The sequence below is a fragment of the Ranitomeya variabilis genome, chromosome 2 (assembly GCF_051348905.1).
Source record: "Ranitomeya variabilis isolate aRanVar5 chromosome 2, aRanVar5.hap1, whole genome shotgun sequence".
NCBI classification, from domain to species: Eukaryota; Metazoa; Chordata; class Amphibia; order Anura; family Dendrobatidae; genus Ranitomeya; species Ranitomeya variabilis.
This window is the reverse complement of record NC_135233.1, coordinates 824,038,969-824,051,107: the sequence shown is the minus strand read 5'-3', so window position 1 is coordinate 824,051,107 and position 12,139 is coordinate 824,038,969.

Here is a 12,139-nt window from a genome sequence, read left to right as displayed (position 1 = left end):
AGGGATGCACCGGGACCTGATAGTAGGCACTCTTCAGATCAAGACTGTACATTACTGCGTCCCTGTCTATGAGATGAATTTGCCGACTGGATTGATTCCATTCGGAACCTTTTGTATCTGACCCAAGCATTTAAAAGTTTTAGATTTATAATAGTGCGGGCTTCACCAGACAGTTTTATGATGGTGAATAAAGAGTAGTGCCCCCTGCCCACCTCTCTGTCGGAGGAACCGGAATTATGACTGCCGACCTGACCATGTCCTGTAACTCTGTATAGCGGAGTCTACCAAGACTATGTATCTTTCAGGGGGGCTGGGAGTAAAGCTCTACGCTGTATCCCTCTGCAATGGTTCTGCAAACCCACTGATTTTGTGTGATTTGGGCCCAGTTTCTTGCAAAGTGGCGGAGTCTTCCCCCGATGCAAGTGGCATCATTGTCTTTTTGGATCTGGACGTCGGGCTAAAGAAGAAACCTTTGCTCTTCCCGCCCTGGCTACGGGAGCCCGTGTAGGACCCTCTATTGGACCTACCCTGACCTCTAAAGTCATACTGTCTCCTGGAGAAGAAACCTCTCCGAAAGGACTGGGGCCGCTTAGGTTTGTCCTCGGGGAACCCTTTCTTTTTGTCAGAGGCTGATTCCAGAATGTTATCTAAAACTGGCACAAATACTCTTAAGCTGGAGTCACACTAAACGACTTACCAACGGTCACGACCAGCGATACGACCTGGCCGTGATCGTTGGTAAGTCGTTGTGTGGTCGCTGGGGAGCTGTCACACAGACAGCTCTCTCCAGCAACCAACGATCAGGGGAACGACTTCGGCATCGTTGAAACTGTCTTCAACGATGCCGAAGTCCCCCTGCAGCACCCGGGTAACCAGGGTAAACATCGGGTTACTAAGTGCAGGGCCGCACTTAGTAACCCGATATTTACCCTGGTTACCATTGTAAAAGTAAAAAAAAAAAAACCACTACATACTCACATTCTGATGTCTGTCACGTCCCCCGCCGGTGTCCACAGGGTTAAAACTGCTTTCGGCAAGAGCGCTGCTAGTGCACGTGCTGCTGCCGAGAGCTTCCCTGCACTGAATGTGTCAGCGCCGGCAGTAACAGCGGTGACGTCACCGCTGTGCTCTGCTTTACGGCCGGCGCTGACACAGTCAGTGCAGGGAAGCTCTCGGCAGCAGCGCGTGCATTAGCAGCGCTCCTGCAGAAAGCAGTTTTAACCCTGTGGACGCCGGGGGACGTGACAGACATCAGAATGTGAGTATGTACTGTTTTTTTTTTTAACTTTTACAATGGTAACCAGGGTAAATATCGGGTTACTAAGCGCGGCCCTGCGCTTAGTAACCCGATATTTACCCTGGTTACAAGTGAACACATCGCTGGATCAGCATCACACACGCCGATCCAGCGATGACAGCGGGTGATCAGCGACCAAAAAATGGTCCTGATCATTCCTCAATGACCAAGGATCTCCTAGCAGGGGCCTGATCGTTGGTCGCTGTCACCAAATTGTGACGTTGCAACGATATCGTTAACGATATCGTTATGTGTGACTCAGCCTTTAGCCCTGAAAATGGGATGGAACAGAACTTGGTCTTAGGGTACTGTCACACAGTGGCACTTTGGTCGCTACGACGGCACGATCCGTGACGTTCCAGCGATATCCATACGATATCGCAGTGTCTGACACGCTACTGCGATCAGGGACCCCGCTGAGAATCGTACGTCGTAGCAGATCGTTTGAAACTTTCTTTCGTCGTCAAGTGTCCCGCTGTGGCGGCATGATTGCATCGTGTGACAAAGGTGTGCACGATATTGTATATTATGTGCGCACAGTAACCAATGGCTTCTACATCGCAAATACGTCATGAAATTATCGCTCCAGCGTCGTGCATTGCAAAGTGTGACCGCAGTCTACGACGGAGCGATAATCATACGACGCTGCAACGTCACAGATCATTCCGTCGTAACGACCAAAGTGCCACTGTGAGACAGTACCCTTAGAGGTGTTATCTCCTGATTAAGATCTTAACTACATGGCCCTCCTGGCTGCATTAGATAGAGAGCTGTTCCTAGCTGAAAATCTAACCGATTCAGCCGACATGTCAGACAGGAACGCCATGGCTGATTTCATGATGGGGAGGGAGCTTAGAATATCAGTCCTAGGGGTCTTATTAGACAAACGTTCTTCCAACTGACCCATCCATAGATACATAGGTCTGGCCACCAAGGTGGCTGCTATGTTTGTCCTAATTAGGGCCACAGATGTTTCCCAGGCCCGCTTTAGGAGAACGTCAGCCTTTCTGTCCATAGGGTCCCGTAGGTTAGACGAGCCCTCAATAGGGATGGCAGTCTTTTTGGTGATCTTTGCTACCGAGACATCTATCTTAGGAATCTATTCCCATAATTTGACTTCCTCAGGGTCGAATGGTAAGCGGGTAAGCGACCCTTAAAGTCATGAGACAGTACCAGCCGGCGGTCAGCATCCTTCCACTTCTCTAGTACCATGGCCCGGATATGTTCACTTATAGGGAATACAGTCTGCCTCTGCGACATAGGTCCCCTGAACATCAGGTCCTGTCTGGACTGTGGCTTAGGGGTCTCCTCGATCTGCAAGGTACTCCTCACTGCCTGGGCAAGCTCGTCCATGTCCTCTGCCTGGAAAAGATATTTTCTAGCCCGGTCGTGGCTCTCTGCTGGAAGCTCCCCCTCTTCTTCTGAGACAGAGTCCATTAGATCGGACCCGTCATCTGAACTATACTCCGGCTCCCTCCAATCTCTCCCACCTGGCTTGAGGCCTGGACGGCCCTGGTTGGGTGAGGCTGAACATAGAGGCCTGAACCTCTTCACGGATTAGGGATCTCATTTCTGATAGCAGCGACGGCTGCTCATCTCTCATGACCTTTGATGTACAGGGTGCACAGAGAGGTTTGCCATGGGAGTCCAGGAGCTTCACGTGACATACAGGACATCTGTTGGATTCCACCGAGACCTTGCCGGGCTTTTATGTTGTGGTCATAGGAGCAGCAGGGGTTCCCTTATCCTAAATGGCATAAGATAGGGAGTAATAGGCTAAAAGCTTCCTTAGGCCTATGTGAGGTGAGGGTGGCCTGCGCCAGGAGCACTTACCCCTCCTTCCTCCAGCATGTCTCCTTCCATGGTTGTCTCTGTAGCTGCAGTCAGAACACGGCGGTGTGACACTGGACGCAATTGCCAGAAGCGTCCACACTGCTATGCGTTCCACCGCTGGAGCGCACACTCTGCCCGCCTTAGTGAGGTCACGGAAGTGACGTTACCGGAAATGACGCGCTCCCCTCCGAGACCCCGGAAGCTGCCAGCCGCCTGTCTCGGGTGAATCTGCGTTCCACCTGGAACGCCCAACCTCCTGCACCGGATGTAGCAGCGCAAAAACGGCGCCCCTCCCCGGAAGTGCAGCTGCCTGTGGGGCGCAGGCGCTCGATCCCCTGGAGCACCCGCCGGATCCCGAGTTCCACGGCGGTCCTGCATCCTGAGCCGAGAGCCTCCCACTGGGAGGAGCGGCTCTATCCAGGAGCCTCGTCCTGCTCTTGGCCTTTGGGGCAGAGGGACTCCCCACCAGGAAGTTTCGGCCCTGGGCCTCTTGACAGGGGGAAGAATAGTGGCAGATTACAGTGCTTTGGCAAATAAAGGAACCATTTTGTGAACACTTTCACCTGGACTGGATGCTGTCCTTCATTTCTTATCTGGTATGTACATCTTCCATGGGGGTCCAGTGGAACTAGGACGTGCATCCGTTTAACCGTGTGCTGTTGGCCAGCTATCCTTTTATAGGAAGAATAGTGGCAGGCCGCACGATCCCCCTGAGCCCGGTAGGCTTGCACAGCTCCTCTCGTGTGTCCCTCCATGCAGGCACAGGAAAAACACTGAGGAAATGGGCGTGGGACGGGACCTTTTAACCTCTCGTGTGCTTCCTGTCCCTGCAAGGAGGACATCCTCCATGGTGCTGTCAGGAGGGACGTCCTGGAAATGATAGTTCCGCAGTGGTACAAAGTAAAAATAAAGTTAAAAAAATGCTTTTAAATAATTGTAAAAATATTTTTTAAAAATGTAAATATATTGTATCCATAAATAAAAATTTGTATGAAAAAAAAAATCTAAACAATAAAAGTACACATTTGCTATCGCCACATCTTCAATGACCTGACCTATAAAACTGTCCCACTTGTTAACCCCTTTAGTGACCACCATAAAAAAATACAAACAAGGCAAAAAACAATGCTTTATCATCATACCACCGAACAAAAAGTGGAATAAAATGAGATAAAAAAGAAGGCTATAAATAAAAATGGTACCACTGAAAACGTTCTTTTGTCCTGCAAAAAAGATGCCATACAGCTCCATCAGCAGAAATATTAAAAAAAAGGTATAGCTCTCAGAATAAAGCAATGCAAAAATAATACATTTTTCTATAAAGTAGTTTTTATTGTGTAAAAGAGCCAGAAGATAAAAAAAAAACTATATAAATGAGGTATCACTGTAATCAAACTGACCAAAAGAATAAAACTGCCCTACCAATTTTACCACACACGAAACAGCATAAATTACCTCCCCCCAAAAAAAATCCTGAATTGCTGTTTTTTGTTCATTCTGCCTCCCAAAAATCGGAATAGAAAGCATGCTATGTGCCCGAAAATGGTACCAATAAAAACGTCAACTCATCCCGCAAAACACAACCCTCACATGACTCTGTGGGCCAAAATATGGAAAAATTATAGCTCTCAAAATATGGTGAAGCACAAAATATTTTTTGCAATAAAAAGCGTCTTTTAGAGTGTGACAGCAGCCAAACATAAAAACCCAATATGAATCTGGTATTGCTGTAATCGCACCGACCCGAAGAATAAAGTCGCCTAATCACTTATACTGCACAAGGAATGGCGTAAAAAATAAATAAAACCAATTCTTTACCTGAGTTGATTTTTTCATTCTGCCTCCCAAAGATTGCAGTAATGCTCAGCGTACATTTGTCCTGCTTTCTGCACTTACACCGGGGTTTCCTTGTAAATCTCTGAAATACGTGATTCAGACGGAACCTCTGGCAGAACATTCCCTATAATGAGGCAGATGGAGGCATTGTGGATGCCGTCTGTCATGTGATCCGGCGGTGTCCGTCTTTTTAGGCTTGTATAAAAGTGCCGTCAGCCACAGTTTTGTGCACTTCTGAAAAGGACACCGCTGAACAGAGACCAGACGGAGTTCAGAAAAACTCTGCTGTCTTATTATAGTGAATGGATCCCTCGGGGGTATCATCTGAATCACATCACTCAGATTTAGATGGAAACCCCAGTGTAAGTGCTCAGCGTAGAGCAACGGATAAATGTGACCCCAAATGTTATGTAAAACGTTCCTAATAAAAGCTTCAACTCAATCCAAAAAAAAGCAAGTCCCCACTCAGGTCTGTCATCTGTTAATGGAAATATAGGGGGCTTCTGTGTTACTTGTAGTACATAGGCTCTGGAAAAGCAAAACGGGGCGTCCGGAAGAAGCTCAGGGCAAAACGCGTGTCGCGGTGAGGGGGAACGCCCAGGCCATCCACCATTACTTCTCTTCGGCACTTTGGTTACAGAGTCAAGGTATTGTAGCTTTTCACTATTATCGCTTGCTATCAATGAGGCTCATTCTGGCCTCTATGTGTAGCCGGTAAGGGGTAGATCTGATTAGGGATGCTAAATGGCACCCATTTATGTTACTTACCCCCCCTTACTTTGCCTTCTTGACCACACTTATACTTTACATTAGATATCTTTGTGCCCTGGTCCTTGCACTGACAAAATGATCTTTATAATGCTACTGTATCATAACTAAGTTTGATACTCATATCTATTTGCTGTACTGTGCAGGTTAGGACAACTACTATTATTCAGGGCCCTCTCTGAGAATCATAGCATTGATCATTTTTTACTATATTGGTTGGATTATGCTGGACTTCCCCCTACTGAGAATTTTGTGTATTATTGATCTGTGTCTTTTAGTCATCCTTATTTTTATGTATTATCTCAATAAATAATTTAGTTTCATATATGGATATCTTCGATTGGCCAATTGTTTACTATGGTTAGGCTAACAGTTTTATAGTATTTGAAGTGCGATTTTTAGTTTAGATCAGGGGTGGGGAATCTTTTTTCTGCCAAGGGCCATTTGGATATTTATACCATCCTTCGGGGGCTGTACAAACTCTGCCCACAAAGTGCATTCTGACTCTGGCATTGGTTTCAAGACGTAATCTTTCATTGCATGCCCTTCAGTGTTTAGTAGTGAACATTATGTGTGTGCTAACAGAGCGAGAAGTAATGAATAAGCTGGTTGTAATCAAAATACACCTCCCTGCCCAAGAATGCGGTCCCTGAGAATGTGCTCGGGGTCTTATAAAAGGTCATCGAGGGCTGTAAATGGCCCTGGGGCCTGAGATTCCCCCCCCCCGGTTTATATGGACACCATTTGAGTTTTTTCAAGGAACAAATACCGTCAACACCATGACTAGATCACATATTACCACCACATAGTAATGGAATAATACGGAGCCGACATTACGGACAGCAGACATTATGGACGGAGTTGACATTACGGACAGCAGACATTAATAATAATCTTTATTTTTATATACCGCTAACATATTCCGCAGCGCTTTACAGTTTGCACACATTATCATCACTGTCCCCGATGGGGCTCACAATCTAAATTCCCTATCAGTAGGTCTTTGGAATGTGGGAGGAACCCGGAGAACCTGGAGGCAAACCATGGAAACATGGGGAGAACATACAAACTCCTTCCAGATGTTGTCCTTGGTGGGATATGAACCCAGGACTTCAGCGCTGCAATGCTAACCACTGAGCCACCGTGCTGCCCACGGACAGAGCTGACATTACAAACGGCTGACATAACAGACACGGCAGAACACATTACAGATGGAGCTGACGTTATAGATGGCTCACATTATGGACAGCGCTCACATTTCGGACAGAGCTGACATTAGGGACAGAGCTGATTTTACGAATGGCTGACATTACAGATGGAGCCGACATTACAGATGGCAGACATAACGGAAGGAGCTGACATTATGAACGGAGCTGGATTACTCTAGAACAATGAAACTACATTGCTGCCTTAGGAAATAATAGGAAAAAGCGCTATGTAATATACACATAAAATATTTATCTGCAAAATTACTATGAAAAAAGGAAGGTACTTCGCACATAGATTGGCCAATATATGTGAGCCCAGTTGCCATGTCAAGGCGTCCTTTGGAAATGTTCTAGAGTAATCCTTCTTTGTATATTATGGTGCAACCTTACTATTTGTTGCTTATATGCTTTGTTTTGGTCGGAGCCTATTCACCCTAGTTTAGATGTGCTGTGCCTTTTTTTCTATTGAATCATAGCCTTTTGGACATGTGCACCCCCACTCCCATTAGTCACAGGTGATTTTAAGCAGATGAACTGGTCCATTCCTGCCCCATAAGTTGTAGGCTTTTTTTTGCCCAGGAGAGGTGACATACCAGGACAGGGACCCAATTTACGAAGGACGCCTTGAATGGCAACTGGGCTCACATATATTGGCCAATCTATGCGCGAAGTACCTTCATTTTTTCATAGCAATTTTGCAGATAAATATTTTGTGTACATTATATAGCGCTTTTTCCTATGGAAGCAATCCAGTTTCGATGATCTAGAGTAATTCTTCTTTGTATATTATGGTGAAACTTCAGGAGGGCAAATTTCCAACGGATGAGAGATGATCTTGGTGCAATTAACTGGGACGATATCCTGAGACATAAAAATACACAAAGAAAATAGGAGACGTTTATTAGCATCCCGGATAGGACCTGTGCACAGTATATACCGTATGGGAATAAACATACTAGAAATAGGAGGAAACCAATATGGCTAAATAGAGCTGTAAGGGGCGCAATAAGTGACAAAAAGAAAGCATTTAGAGAATTAAAGGAAGTAGGTAGTGATGAGGCATTAAATAAATACAGAAAATTAAATAAATTCTGTAAAAAGCAAATCAAGGCAGCAAAAATTGAGACAGAGAGACTCATTGCCAGAGAGAGTAAAAATAATCCCAAAATATTCTTTAACTACATAAATAGTAAGAAACTAAAAAATGAGAGTGTTGGCCCCCTTAAAAATAGTCTGGGTGAAATGATGGATGAGGATGAGGAAAAAGCCAATATGATAAATGACTTTTTTTCATCAGTATTTACAAAAGAAAATCCCATGGCAGACAATATTATCAGTGATAACAAAATTTCCCCATTAAGTGTCACCTGCTTAACCCAGCAGGAAGTACGGCGGCGTCTAAAAATCACTAGAATTGCCAAATCTTCGGGCCCGGATGGGATACAACACCGAGTACTGCAGGAATTAAGTACAGTCATTGATAGACCATTATTTTTAATCTTTAAAGAGTCCATAATAACAGGGTCTGTACCACAGGACTAGCATATAGCAAATGTGGTGCCAATATTCAAAAAGGGGACAAAAACTGAACTCGGTAATTATAGGCCAGTAAGCTTAACCTATACTGTGGGTAAAATCCTGGAGGGCATTCTAAGGGATGCTATACTGGAGTATCTGAAGAGGAATAACCTCATGACCCAGTATCAGCACGGGTTTACTAGGGACCGTTCATGTCAGACTAATTTGATCAGCTTCTATGAAGAGGTAAGTTCTGGACTGGACCAAGGGAACGCAGTGGACGTAGTGTATATGGACTTTTCAAAAGCTTTTGATACGGTGCCACACAAAAGGTTGATACATAAAATGAGAATAATGGGGATAGGGGAAAATATGTGTAAGTGGGTTGAGAGCTGGCTCAGGGATAGGAAACAAAGGGTGGTTATTAATGGAGCACACTCGGACTGGGTCGCGGTTAGCAGTGGGGTACCACAGGGGTCAGTATTGGGCCCTCTTCTTTTTAACATATTTATTAATGACCTTGAAGGGGGCATTCAGAGTAGAATTTCAATATTTGCAGATGACACTAAACCCTGCAGGGTAATCAATACAGGGGAGGACAATTTTATATTACAGGATGATTTATGTAAACTAGAAGCTTGGGCTGATAAATGGCAAATGAGCTTTAATGGGGATAAATGTAAGGTCATGCACTTGGGTAGAAGTAATAAGATGTATAACTATGTGCTTAATTCTAAAACTCTGTGCAAAACCGCCAATGAAAAAGACCTGGGTGTATGGGTGGATGACAAACTCATATTCAGTGGCCAGTGTCAGGCAGCTGCTACAAAGGCAAATAAAATAATGGGATGTATTAAAAGAGGCATAGATGGTCATGAGGAGAACATAATTTTACCTCTATTCAAGTCACTTAACAAAGCAATATCTGTATATAGAGTGTGAGTCCTACAGATGATCCCACTATCGATAACACAACAAAGCAAAAAAGTGGAAAAAAATAAAACATAACTTTTAATACACAAAAGTCGATAAAAACAAGTCACCCAAGTGAACACTTAATACGGGGCCATGTCACCACCATATATAATGGACCTTGAACGATGAAAAGCCCTAAACAGGATTAAAAGTTTCCGACAATATATGCGGAATCAATCTGAGATAAGGTTCCTGAAGAAGCTGTACAACAATATATAAGACAGCAACTAACCCTATACAACCAGACGCATATAGAAACAATAGACAGTAAATCAGCATGTACTGTGAAATATGCTTACTGTACTATTAAACAGAAGAGAACGGTCTCACCCATTCCATAAAGCAGGCATCGGAGCTCCGGGTTCTCTTTGGTCAGATAGACATCCGGTTAATGAAGAGATGACAATCCCTATGTCAATCCCTATGGGGCTACAATAAGCTATCCCCGAAGCTCCTGCCCTTACAAGGGCAGTCCACATCTACCCCTGTAAACATATGCCCTGCACTCTCCCTGAGTTGTCCCGACGCGTTTCTTCCAAGCTTAAAGGTACCTTCACACTAAACGATATTGCTAGCGATCCGTGACGTTGCAGCGTCCTGGCTAGCGATATCGTTGTTTGACAGGCAGCAGCGATCAGGATCCTGCTGTGCCATCGTTGGTCGGAGAAGAAAGTCCAGAACTTTATTTCGTCGCTGGATCTCCCGTAGACATCGCTGGATCGGTGTGTGTGACACCGATCCAGCGATGTCTTCACTGGTAACCAGGGTAAACATCGGGTTACTAAGCGCAGGGCCGCGCTTAGTAACCCGATGTTTACCCTGGTTACCAGCGTAAATGTAAAAAAAACACACCACATACTCACATTCCGGTGCCCAGCGTCCGCTTCCCTGCACTCCTCCTGCATCCTGTGTAAGTGCCGGCCGTAAAGCACAGCGGTGCCGTCACCGCTCTGCTCTGTGGGAGATGCCGGAGATGTTCGGCGCTGACACAGGATGCAGGAGGAGTGCAGGGAAGTGGACGCCGGGCACCGGAATGTGAGTATGTGTTTTTTTTTTTTTTTACATTTACGCTGGTAACCAGGGTAAACATCGGGTTACTAAGCGCGGCCCTGCGCTTAGTAGCCCGATGTTTACCCTGGTTACCCGGGGACTTCGGCATCGTTGGTCGCTGGAGAGCCATCTGTGTGACAGCTCCCCAGCGACCACACAACGACTAAACAGCGACGCTGCAGCGATCGGCATCGTTGTCTGTATCTGTAAGGTACCTTCACACGAAGCGACGCTGCAGCGATAGCGACAACGATGTCGATCGCTGCAGCGTCGCTGTTTGGTCGCTGGAGAGCTGTCACACAGACCGCTCTCCAGCGATCAACTATGCCGAGGTCCCCTGGTAACCAGGGTAAACATCGGGTAACTAAGCGCAGGGCCGCGCTTAGTAACCCGATGTTTACCCTGGTTACCAGCGTAAAATCTAAAAAAAACAAACAGCACATACTTACATTCACGTCCCCCTGCGTCCACTTCCTGACTGACTGAGCGCCGTACAGTGAGAGCAGAGCGGTGACGTCACCGCTGTGCTGCTTTCACTTTCACTTTGCGGCGCTGAGTCAGAGGAGGAAGCAGACTGCAGGGGACGCAATGTGAGTATGTGCTGTTTGTTTTTTTTACATTTTACGCTAGTAACCAGGGTAAACATCGGGTAACTAAGCGCGGCCCTGCGCTTAGTAACCCGATGTTTACCCTGGTTACCAGTGTAAAATATCGCTGGTATCGTTGCTTTTGCTTTCAAACACAACGATACACAGCGATCGGACGACCAAATAAAGTTCTGGACTTTATTCAGCGACCAGCGACATCACAGCAGGATCCTGATCGCTGCTGCGTGTCAAACGAAACGATATCGCTAGCGAGGACGCTGCAACGTCACGGATTGCTAGCGATATCGTTATAATGTCGTTTCGTGTGAAGGTACCTTTAGTGTGAAGGTACCTTAAGTCATCAGGGGACTTGCTTGTATGAGGAGATTATGTGCTGATAAACAGAGGGACAAAAAATCCTGCCACCCTCTATGCTGTCCTGCAGAGAGTGGACAGGATAAGGCCACTCTTAAATAGGAAGTGTGAAACAACATATCACACTCCCCATTGGGCAATCTAAATACATGGCAGCTGAGAGTAGATAGGGTATAATATGACTAATAGTGATGGCGCGCTGTGTACTGCATAACATGAATAGCCAGGCACATAATAAAAACGCATAAATACATAAGGGTAAAGAACTCACAGTTAAGGTGATGTCACACGCCCAGCTCCATGTGGAGTATGTGTCTCCGTAACAATGGTGGCGTTTCCGGTCCTAGAACCGGAAGTTACCGCTACCTAGCAACCAGACAGCGCACTGTATCTGGATCACACTCACTCTGCCAGGTGAATCCTTTGTGCGGACAAATAGAAACGATCCCGGGTGGCATATCACACTATGTGTCAAATAGTGTGAAATAAATGCGGCCAGTGGACCAGGAAAAAGGTTCGGTGCAGGCACCGGAAGTACCCGTAACCCGGCAACCGGTATGAAACACAAGTTCTGCGTCCCAAAACCGGAAGTTACCACTGCCTGGCAACCGGACAACGCACTGTATCAGGATCACACTCACTCTGCCAGGTGAATCCTTTGCGTGACCGAATAGAAACCATCCCGGGAGGGC